We start from the raw sequence: 12,610 nt of genomic DNA on the forward strand, positions 1-12,610 counted from the left end.
TGACTCCAGTCGGACAGTTGACCAACCCCAGTTGACCAGTTTGATGACTCCAGTCGGACAGTTGAGCGACTGCCAGTTGACCAGTTTGATGACTCCAGTCGGACAGTTGACCAATCCCAGTTGACCAGTTGAATGACTCCTGTCGGACAGTTGACCAATCCCAGTTGACCAGTTTGATGACTCCAGTTGGACAGTTGAGCGACACCCAGTTGACCAGTTTGATGACTCCAGTCGGACAGTTGACCAGCTCCCAGTTGACCAGTTTGATGACTCCAGTCGGACAGTTGGCCAATCCCAGTTGACCAGTTTGATGACTCCAGTCGGACAGTTGACCAATCCCAGTTGACTAGTTTGATGACTCCAGTCGGACAGTTGACCAATCCCAGTTGACCAGTTTGATGACACCAGTCGGACAGTTGAGCGACTCCCAGTTGACCAGGTTGATGACTCCAGTCGGACAATTGACCAGCCCGCAGTTGACCAGTTTGATATCTCCAGTCGGACAGTTGACCAGCTCCCAGTTGACCAGTTCGATGACTCCAATCGGACAGTTGACCAATCCCAGTTGACCAGTTGAATGACTTCAGTCGGAAAGTTGAGTGATTCCCAGCTGACCAGTTTGATGACTCCAGTCGGACAGTTGACCAATCCCAGTTGACGAGTTTGATGACTCCAGTCGGACAGTTGACCAGTCCCCTGTTGACCAGTTGAATAACTTCAGTCGCCCAGTTGAGCGACACCCAGTTGTCCAGTTGAATGACTCCAGTCGGACTGTTGACCAATCCCAGTTGACCAGTTTGATGACTCCAGTCGGACAGTTTACCAATCCCAGTTGACGAGTTTAATGACTCCAGTCGGACAGTTGAGCGACTCCCTGTTGACCAGTTTGATGACTTCAGTCGGAGAGTTGAGCGACTTCCAGTTGACCAGTTGAATGACTCCAGTCGGACAGTTGACCAATCCCAGTTGACCAGTTTGATGACTCCAGTCGGCCAGTTGACCAATCCCAGTTGACCAGTTGAATGACTCCAGTCGGACAGTTGGCCAATCCCAGTTGACCAGTTTGATGACTCCAGTCGGACAGTTGACCAATCCCAGTTGACTAGTTTGATGACTCCAGTCGGACAGTTGACCAATCCCAGTTGACCAGTTTGATGACTCCAGTCGGACAGTTGAGCGACTCCCAGTTGACCAGGTTGATAACTCCAGTCGGACAGTTGACCAGCTCCCAGTTGACCAGTTCGATGACTCCAATCGGACAGTTGACCAATCCCAGTTGACCAGTTGAATGACTCCAGTCGGACAGTTGAGTGATTCCCAGCTGACCAGTTTGATGACTCCAGTCGGACAGTTGACCAGCTCCCAGTTGACGAGTTTGATGACTCCAGTCGGACAGTTGACCAGTCCCCTGTTGACCAGTTGAATAACTTCAGTCGCCCAGTTGAGCGACACCCAGTTGTCCAGTTGAATGACTCCAGTCGGACTGTTGACCAATCCCAGTTGACCAGTTTGATGACTCCAGTCGGACAGTTGACCAATCCCAGTTGACGAGTTTGATGACTCCAGTCGGACAGTTGAGCGACTCCCTGTTGACCAGTTTGATGACTTCAGTCGGAGAGTTGAGCGACTTCCAGTTGACCAGTTGAATGACTCCAGTCGGACAGTTGACCAATCCCAGTTGACCAGTTTGATGACTCCAGTCGGCCAGTTGACCAATCCCAGTTGACCAGTTGAATGACTCCAGTCGGACAGTTGACCAAATACAGTTGACCAGTTTATGACTCCAGTCAGACAGTTGACCAATCCCAGTTGACGAGTTTGATGACTCCAGTCGGACAGTTGGGCGACTCCCAGTTGACGAGTTTGATGACTCCAGTCGGACAGTTGACCAATCCCAGTTGACCAGTTTGATGACTCCAGTCGGACAGTTGAGCGACTCCCAGTTGACGAGTTTGATGACTCCAGTCGGACAGTTGAGCGACTCCCAGTTGACCAGTTTGATGACTCCAGTTGGACAGTTGAGCGACACCCAGTTGACCAGTTTGATGACTCCAGTCGGACAGTTGACCAGCTCCCAGTTGACAAGTTTTATGACTCCAGTCGGACAGTTGACCAATCCCAGTTGACCAGTTTGATGTCTCCAGTCAGACAGTTGACCAATCCCAGTTGACCAGTTTGATGACTCCAGTCGGACAGTTGAGCGACTCCCAGTCGACCAGTTTGATGACTCCAGTCGGACAGTTGACCAGCCCCCTGTTGACCAGTTGAATGACTCCAGTCGGACAGTTGAGCGACTCCCAGTTGACCAGTTTGATGACTCCAGTCGGACAGTTGAGCGACTCCCAGTTGACCAGTTGAATGACTCCAGTCAGACAGTTGACCAGCTCCCAGTTGACCAGTTTGATGACTCCAGTCGGACAGTTGACCAGCTCCCAGTTGACCAGTTTGATGACTCCAGTCGGACAGTTGACCAGCTCCCAGTTGACCAGTTCGATGACTCCAGTCGGACAGTTGACCAATCCAAGTTGACCAGTTTGATGACTCCAATCGGATAGTTGAGCGACTCCCTGTTGACCAGTTTGATGACTTCAGTCGGACAGTTGACCAGCTCCCAGTTGACCAGTTGAATGATTCCAGTCGGACAGTTGACCAATCCAAGTTGACGAGTTTGATGACTCCAGTCGGACAGTTGAGCGACTCCCAGTTGACGAGTTTGATGACTCCAGTCAGACAGTTGACCAATCCCAGTTGACGAGTTTGATGACTCCAGTCAGACAGTTGACCAGCTCCCAGTTGACGAGTTTGATGACTCCAGTCGGACAGTTGACCAATCCCAGTTGACCAGTTGAATGACTGCAGTCGGACAGTTGACCAATCCCAGTTGACCAGTTTGATGACTCCAGTCGGACAGTTGATCAATCCCAGTTGACGGGTTTGATGACTCCTGTCGGACAGTTGACCAATCCCAGTTGACCAGTTTGATGACTCCAGTCGGACAGTTGAGCGACTCCCAGTTGACCAGTTTGATGACTCCAGTCGGACAGTTGAACAGCTCCCAGTTGACCAGTTTGATGACTCCAGTCGGACAGTTGACCAATCCCAGTTGACCAGTTTGATGACTCCAGTCAGACAGTTGACCAATCACAGTTGACCAGTTGAATAACTCCAGTCGGACAGTTGACCAATCCCAGTTGACCAGTTTGATGACTCCAGTCGGACTGTTGACCAATCCCAGTTGACCAGTTTGATGACTCCAGTCGGACAGTTGAGCGACTGCCAGTTGACCAGTTTGATGACTCCAGTCGGACAGTTGACCAATCCCAGTTGACCAGTTTGATGACTCCAGTCGGACAGTTGACCAATCCCAGTTGACCAGTTTGATGACTCCAGTCAGAAAGTTGACCAATCACAATTGACCAGTTTGATGACTCCAGTCGGACAGTTGACCAATCCAAGTTGACCAGTTTGATGTCTCCAGTCGGACAGTTGACCAATCCCAGTTGGCCAGTTGAATGACTCCAGTCGGACAGTTGACCAATCCCAGTTGACCAGTTTGATGACTCCAGTAGGACAGTTGAGCGACTCCCAGTTGACCAGTTTGATGACTCCAGTCGGACAGTTGAGCGACTCCCAGTTGACCAGTTGAATGACTCCAGTCAGACAGTTGACCAGCTCCCAGTTGACCAGTTTGATGACTCCAGTCGGACAGTTGACCAGCTCCCAGTTGACCAGTTCGATGACTCCAGTCGGACAGTTGACGAATCCCAGTTTACCAGTTGAATGACTCCAGTCGGACAGTTGAGTGACTCCCAGCTGACCAGTTTGATGACTCCAGTCGGACAGTTGACCAGCTCCCAGTTGACCAGTTCGATGACTCCAGTCGGACAGTTGACCGATCCCAGTTGACCAGTTTGATGACTCCAGTCGGACAGTTGACCAGCTCCCAGTTGACCAGTTCGATGACTCCAGTCGGACAGTTGATCAGCCCCCAGTTGACCAGTTGAATAACTTCAGTCGCACAGTTGAGCGACACCCAGTTGACCAGCTGAATGACTCCAGTCGGACAGTTGACCAATCCCAGTTGACCAGTTTGATGACTCCAGTCGGACAGTTGACCAATCCCAGTTGACGAGTTTGATGACTCCAGTCGGACAGTTGAGCGACTCCCTGTTGACCAGTTTGATGACTCCAGTCGGACAGTTGAGCGACTCCCAGTTGACCAGTTGAATGACTCCAGTCGGACAGTTGACCAATCCCAGTTGACCAGTTTGATGACTCCAGTCGGACAGTTGACCAATCCCAGTTCACCAGTTTAATGACTCCAGTCGGACAGTTGAGCGACTCCCTGTTGACCAGTTTGATGACTCCAGTTGGACAGTTGAGCAACTCGCAGTTGACAAGTTGAATGGCTCCAGTCGGACAGTTTACCAATCCCAGTTGAGCAGTTTGATGACTCCTGTCAGACAGTTGACCAATCACAGTTGACCAGTTGAATAACTCCAGTCGCACAGTTGAGCGACTCCCAGTTGACGAGTTTGATTATTCCAGTCGGACAGTTGACCAATCCCAGTTGACCAGTTTGATGACTCCAGTCGGACAGTTGAGCGACTCCCAGTTGACCAGTTTGATGACTCCAGTCGGACAGTTGACCAATCCCAGTTGACCAGTTTGATGACTCCAGTCGGACAGTTGACCAATCCCAGTTGACGAGTTTGATGACTCCAGTCGGACAGTTGACCAGCTCCCAGTTGACCAGTTCGATGACTCCAGTCGGACAGTTGACCAATCCCAGTTGACCAGTTTGATGACTCCAGCCTGACAGTTGACCAGCTCCCAGTTGACCAGTTCGATGACTCCAGTCGGAGAGTTGACCAGCCCCCAGTTGACCAGTTGAATAACTTCAGTCGCACAGTTGAGCGACACCCAGTTGACCAGTTGAATGACTCCAGTCGGATAGTTGACCAATCCCAGTTGACCAGTTTGATGACGCCAGTCGGACAGTTGACCAATCCCAGTTGACCAGTTTGATGACTCCAGTCGGACAGTTGAGCGACTCGCAGTTGACCAGTTTGATATCTCCAGTCGGACAGTTGACCAATCCCAGTTGACCAGTTTGATGACTCCAGTCGGACATTTGACCAATCCCAGTGGACCAGTTTGATGACTCCAGTCTGACAGTTGAGCGACTCCCAGTTGACCAGTTTGATGACTCCAGTCGGACAGTTGAACAGCTCCCAGTTGACCAGTTTGATGACTCCAGTGAGACAGTTGACCAATCACAGTTGACCAGTTGAATAACTCCAGTCGGACAGTTGACCAATCACAGTTGACCAGTTGAATGACTCCAGTCGGACAGTTGACCAATCCCAGTTGACCAGGTTGATGACTCCAGTCGGACAGTTGACCAACCCCAGTTGACCAGTTTGATGACTCCAGTCGGACAGTTGAGCGACTGCCAGTTGACCAGTTTGATGACTCCAGTCGGACAGTTGACCAATCCCAGTTGACCAGTTGAATGACTCCTGTCGGACAGTTGACCAATCCCAGTTGACCAGTTTGATGACTCCAGTTGGACAGTTGAGCGACACCGAGTTGACCAGTTTGATGACTCCAGTCGGACAGTTGACCAGCTCCCAGTTGACGAGTTTGATGACTCCAGTCGGACAGTTGACCAGTCCCCTGTTGACCAGTTGAATAACTTCAGTCGCCCAGTTGAGCGACACCCAGTTGTCCAGTTGAATGACTCCAGTCGGACTGTTGACCAATCCCAGTTGACCAGTTTGATGACTCCAGTCGGACAGTTGACAAATCCCAGTTGACGAGTTTGATGACTCCAGTCGGACAGTTGAGCGACTCCCTGTTGACCAGTTTGATGACTTCAGTCGGAGAGTTGAGCGACTTCCAGTTGACCAGTTGAATGACTCCAGTCGGACAGTTGACCAATCCCAGTTGACCAGTTTGATGACTCCAGTCGGCCAGTTGACCAATCCCAGTTGACCAGTTGAATGACTCCAGTCGGACAGTTGGCCAATCCCAGTTGACCAGTTTGATGACTCCAGTCGGACAGTTGACCAATCCCAGTTGACTAGTTTGATGACTCCAGTCGGACAGTTGACCAATCCCAGTTGACCAGTTTGATGACTCCAGTCGGACAGTTGAGCGACTCCCAGTTGACCAGGTTGATGACTCCAGTCGGACAATTGACCAGCCCCCAGTTGACCAGTTGAATGACTCCAGTCGGACAGTTGAGTGATTCCCAGCTGACCAGTTTGATGACTCCAGTCGGACAGTTGACCAGCTCCCAGTTGACGAGTTTGATGACTCCAGTCGGACAGTTGACCAGTCCCCTGTTGACCAGTTGAATAACTTCAGTCGTCCAGTTGAGCGACACCCAGTTGTCCAGTTGAATGACTCCAGTCGGACTGTTGACCAATCCCAGTTGACCAGTTTGATGACTCCAGTCGGACAGTTGACCAATCCCAGTTGACGAGTTTGATGACTCCAGTCGGACAGTTGAGCGACTCCCTGTTGACCAGTTTGATGACTTCAGTCGGAGAGTTGAGCGACTTCCAGTTGACCAGTTGAATGACTCCAGTCGGACAGTTGACCAATCCCAGTTGACCAGTTTGATGACTCCAGTCGGCCAGTTGACCAATCCCAGTTGACCAGTTGAATGACTCCAGTCGGACAGTTGACCAAATACAGTTGACCAGTTTATGACTCCAGTCAGACAGTTGACCAATCCCAGTTGACGAGTTTGATGACTCCAGTCGGACAGTTGGGCGACTCCCAGTTGACGAGTTTGATGACTCCAGTCGGACAGTTGACCAATCCCAGTTGACCAGTTTGATGACTCCAGTCGGACAGTTGAGCGACTCCCAGTTGACGAGTTTGATGACTCCAGTCGGACAGTTGAGCGACTCCCAGTTGACCAGTTTGATGACTCCAGTTGGACAGTTGAGCGACACCCAGTTGACCAGTTTGATGACTCCAGTCGGCCAGTTGACCAATCCCAGTTGACCAGTTGAATGACTCCAGTCGGACAGTTGGCCAATCCCAGTTGACCAGTTGAATGACTCCAGTCGGACAGTTGACCAATCCCAGTTGACCAGTTTGATGACTCCAGTCGGCCAGTTGACCAATCCCAGTTGACCAGTTGAATGACTCCAGTCGGACAGTTGGCCAATCCCAGTTGACCAGTTTGATGACTCCAGTCGGACAGTTGACCAATCCCAGTTGACTAGTTTGATGACTCCAGTCGGACAGTTGACCAATCCCAGTTGACCAGTTTGATGACTCCAGTCGGACAGTTGAGCGACTCCCAGTTGACCAGGTTGATGACTCCAGTCGGACAATTGACCAGCCCCCAGTTGACCAGTTTGATATCTCCAGTCGGACAGTTGACCAGCTCCCTGTTGACCAGTTCGATGACTCCAATCGGACAGTTGACCAATCCCAGTTGACCAGTTGAATGACTCCAGTCGGACAGTTGAGTGATTCCCAGCTGACCAGTTTGATGACTCCAGTCGGACAGTTGACCAGCTCCCAGTTGACGAGTTTGATGACTCCAGTCGGACAGTTGACCAGTCCCCTGTTGACCAGTTGAATAACTTCAGTCGCCCAGTTGAGCGACACCCAGTTGTCCAGTTGAATGACTCCAGTCGGACTGTTGACCAATCCCAGTTGACCAGTTTGATGACTCCAGTCGGACAGTTGACCAATCCCAGTTGACGAGTTTGATGACTCCAGTCGGACAGTTGAGCGACTCCCTGTTGACCAGTTTGATGACTTCAGTCGGAGAGTTGAGCGACTTCCAGTTGACCAGTTGAATGACTCCAGTCGGACAGTTGACCAATCCCAGTTGACCAGTTTGATGACTCCAGTCGGCCAGTTGACCAATCCCAGTTGACCAGTTGAATGACTCCAGTCGGACAGTTGACCAAATACAGTTGACCAGTTTATGACTCCAGTCAGACAGTTGACCAATCCCAGTTGACGAGTTTGATGACTCCAGTCGGACAGTTGGGCGACTCCCAGTTGACGAGTTTGATGACTCCAGTCGGACAGTTGACCAATCCCAGTTGACCAGTTTGATGACTCCAGTCGGACAGTTGAGCGACTCCCAGTTGACGAGTTTGATGACTCCAGTCGGACAGTTGAGCGACTCCCAGTTGACCAGTTTGATGACTCCAGTTGGACAGTTGAGCGACACCCAGTTGACCAGTTTGATGACTCCAGTCGGACAGTTGACCAGCTCCCAATTGACCAGGTTGATGACTCCAGTCGGACAGTTGACCAACCCCAGTTGACCAGTTTGATGACTCCAGTCGGACAGTTGAGCGACTGCCAGTTGACCAGTTTGATGACTCCAGTCGGACAGTTGACCAATCCCAGTTGACCAGTTGAATGACTCCTGTCGGACAGTTGACCAATCCCAGTTGACCAGTTTGATGACTCCAGTTGGACAGTTGAGCGACTCCCAGTTGACCAGTTTGATGACTCCAGTCGGACAGTTGGCCAATCCCAGTTGACCAGTTTGATGACTCCAGTCGGACAGTTGACCAATCCCAGTTGACTAGTTTGATGACTCCAGTCGGACAGTTGACCAATCCCAGTTGACCAGTTTGATGACTCCAGTCGGACAGTTGAGCGACTCCCAGTTGACCAGTTTGATATCTCCAGTCGGACAGTTGACCAGCTCCCAGTTGACCAGTTCGATGACTCCAATCGGACAGTAGACCAATCCCAGTTGACCAGTTGAATGACTCCAGTCGGACAGTTGAGTGATTCCCAGCTGACCAGTTTGATGACTCCAGTCGGACAGTTGACCAGCTCCCAGTTGACGAGTTTGATGACTCCAGTCGGACAGTTGACCAGTCCCCTGTTGACCAGTTGAATAACTTCAGTCGCCCAGTTGAGCGACACCCAGTTGTCCAGTTGAATGACTCCAGTCGGACTGTTGACCAATCCCAGTTGACCAGTTTGATGACTCCAGTCGGACAGTTGACCAATCCCAGTTGACGAGTTTAATGACTCCAGTCGGACAGTTGAGCGACTCCCTGTTGACCAGTTTGATGACTTCAGTCGGAGAGTTGAGCGACTTCCAGTTGACCAGTTGAATGACTCCAGTCGGACAGTTGACCAATCCCAGTTGACCAGTTTGATGACTCCAGTCGGCCAGTTGACCAATCCCAGTTGACCAGTTGAATGACTCCAGTCGGACAGTTGGCCAATCCCAGTTGACCAGTTTGATGACTCCAGTCGGACAGTTGACCAATCCCAGTTGACTAGTTTGATGACTCCAGTCGGACAGTTGACCAATCCCAGTTGACCAGTTTGATGACTCCAGTCGGACAGTTGAGCGACTCCCAGTTGACCAGGTTGATGACTCCAGTCGGACAATTGACCAGCCCCCAGTTGACCAGTTTGATATCTCCAGTCGGACAGTTGACCAGCTCCCAGTTGACCAGTTCGATGACTCCAATCGGACAGTTGACCAATCCCAGTTGACCAGTTGAATGACTCCAGTCGGACAGTTGAGTGATTCCCAGCTGACCAGTTTGATGACTCCAGGCGGACAGTTGACCAGCTCCCAGTTGACGAGTTTGATGACTCCAGTCGGACAGTTGACCAGTCCCCTGTTGACCAGTTGAATAACTTCAGTCGCCCAGTTGAGCGACACCCAGTTGTCCAGTTGAATGACTCCAGTCGGACTGTTGACCAATCCCAGTTGACCAGTTTGATGACTCCAGTCGGACAGTTGACCAATCCCATTTGACGAGTTTGATGACTCCAGTCGGACAGTTGAGCGACTCCCTGTTGACCAGTTTGATGACTTCAGTCGGAGAGTTGAGCGACTTCCAGTTGACCAGTTGAATGACTCCAGTCGGACAGTTGACCAATCCCAGTTGACCAGTTTGATGACTCCAGTCGGCCAGTTGACCAATCCCAGTTGACCAGTTGAATGACTCCAGTCGGACAGTTGACCAAATACAGTTGACCAGTTTATGACTCCAGTCAGACAGTTGACCAATCCCAGTTGACGAGTTTGATGACTCCAGTCGGACAGTTGGGCGACTCCCAGTTGACGAGTTTGATGACTCCAGTCGGACAGTTGACCAATCCCAGTTGACCAGTTTGATGACTCCAGTCGGACAGTTGAGCGACTCCCAGTTGACGAGTTTGATGACTCCAGTCGGACAGTTGAGCGACTCCCAGTTGACCAGTTTGATGACTCCAGTTGGACAGTTGAGCGACACCCAGTTGACCAGTTTGATGACTCCAGTCGGACAGTTGACCAGCTCCCAGTTGACAAGTTTTATGACTCCAGTCGGACAGTTGACCAATCCCAGTTGACCAGTTTGATGTCTCCAGTCAGACAGTTGACCAATCCCAGTTGACCAGTTTGATGACTCCAGTCGGACAGTTGAGCGACTCCCAGTCGACCAGTTTGATGACTCCAGTCGGACAGTTGACCAGCCCCCTGTTGACCAGTTGAATGACTCCAGTCGGACAGTTGAGCGACTCCCAGTTGACCAGTTTGATGACTCCAGTCGGACAGTTGAGCGACTCCCAGTTGACCAGTTGAATGACTCCAGTCAGACAGTTGACTAGCTCCCAGTTGACCAGTTTGATGACTCCAGTCGGACAGTTGACCAGCTCCCAGTTGACCAGTTCGATGACTCCAGTCGGACAGTTGACCAATCCAAGTTGACCAGTTTGATGACTCCAATCGGATAGTTGAGCGACTCCCTGTTGACCAGTTTGATGACTTCAGTCGGACAGTTGAACAGCTCCCAGTTGACCAGTTGAATGACTCCAGTCGGACAGTTGACCAATCCCAGTTGACGAGTTTGATGACTCCAGTCGGACAGTTGAGCGACTCCCAGTTGACGAGTTTGATGACTCCAGTCAGACAGTTGACCAATCCCAGTTGACGAGTTTGATGACTCCAGTCAGACAGTTGACCAGCTCCCAGTTGACGAGTTTGATGACTCCAGTCGGACAGTTGACCAATCCCAGTTGACCAGTTGAATGACTGCAGTCGGACAGTTGACCAATCCCAGTTGACCAGTTTGATGACTCCAGTCGGACAGTTGATCAATCCCAGTTGACGGGTTTGATGACTCCTGTCGGACAGTTGACCAATCCCAGTTGACCAGTTTGATGACTCCAGTCGGACAGTTGAGCGACTCCCAGTTGACCAGTTTGATGACTCCAGTCGGACAGTTGAACAGCTCCCAGTTGACCAGTTTGATGACTCCAGTCGGACAGTTGACCAATCCCAGTTGACCAGTTTGATGACTCCAGTCAGACAGTTGACCAATCACAGTTGACCAGTTGAATAACTCCAGTCGGACAGTTGACCAATCCCAGTTGACCAGTTTGATGATTCCAGTCGGACTGTTGACCAATCCCAGTTGACCAGTTTGATGACTCCAGTCGGACAGTTGAGCGACTGCCAGTTGACCAGTTTGATGACTCCAGTCGGACAGTTGACCAATCCCAGTTGACCAGTTTGATGACTCCAGTCGGACAGTTGACCAATCCCAGTTGACCAGTTTGATGACTCCAGTCAGAAAGTTGACCAATCACAATTGACCAGTTTGATGACTCCAGTCGGTCAGTTGACCAATCCAAGTTGACCAGTTTGATGTCTCCAGTCGGACAGTTGACCAATCCCAGTTGGCCAGTTGAATGACTCCAGTCGGACAGTTGACCAATCCCAGTTGACCAGTTTGATGACTCCAGTAGGACAGTTGAGCGACTCCCAGTTGACCAGTTTGATGACTCCAGTCGGACAGTTGAGCGACTCCCAGTTGACCAGTTGAATGACTCCAGTCAGACAGTTGACCAGCTCCCAGTTGACCAGTTTGATGACTCCAGTCGGACAGTTGACCAGCTCCCAGTTGACCAGTTCGATGACTCCAGTCGGACAGTTGACCAATCCCAGTTTACCAGTTGAATGACTCCAGTCGGACAGTTGAGTGACTCCCAGCTGACCAGTTTGATGACTCCAGTCGGACAGTTGACCAGCTCCCAGTTGACCAGTTCGATGACTCCAGTCGGACAGTTGACCGATCCCAGTTGACCAGTTTGATGACTCCAGTCGGACAGTTGACCAGCTCCCAGTTGACCAGTTCGATGACTCCAGTCGGACAGTTGATCAGCCCCCAGTTGACCAGTTGAATAACTTCAGTCGCACAGTTGAGCGACACCCAGTTGACCAGCTGAATGACTCCAGTCGGACAGTTGACCAATCCCAGTTGACCAGTTTGATGACTCCAGTCGGACAGTTGACCAATCCCAGTTGACGAGTTTGATGACTCCAGTCGGACAGTTGAGCGACTCCCTGTTGACCAGTTTGATGACTCCAGTCGGACAGTTGAGCGACTCCCAGTTGACCAGTTGAATGACTCCAGTCGGACAGTTGACCAATCCCAGTTGACCAGTTTGATGACTCCAGTCGGCCAGTTGTCCAATCCCAGTTGACCAGTTGAATGACTCCAGTCGGACAGTTGAACAATCCCAGTTGACCAATTTGATGACTCCAGTCGGGCAGTTGAGCGACTCCCAGTTGACGAGTTTAATGACTCCAGTCGGACAGTTG

The sequence above is a fragment of the Scyliorhinus torazame genome, chromosome X (genome assembly GCF_047496885.1).
Source record: "Scyliorhinus torazame isolate Kashiwa2021f chromosome X, sScyTor2.1, whole genome shotgun sequence".
NCBI classification, from domain to species: Eukaryota; Metazoa; Chordata; class Chondrichthyes; order Carcharhiniformes; family Scyliorhinidae; genus Scyliorhinus; species Scyliorhinus torazame.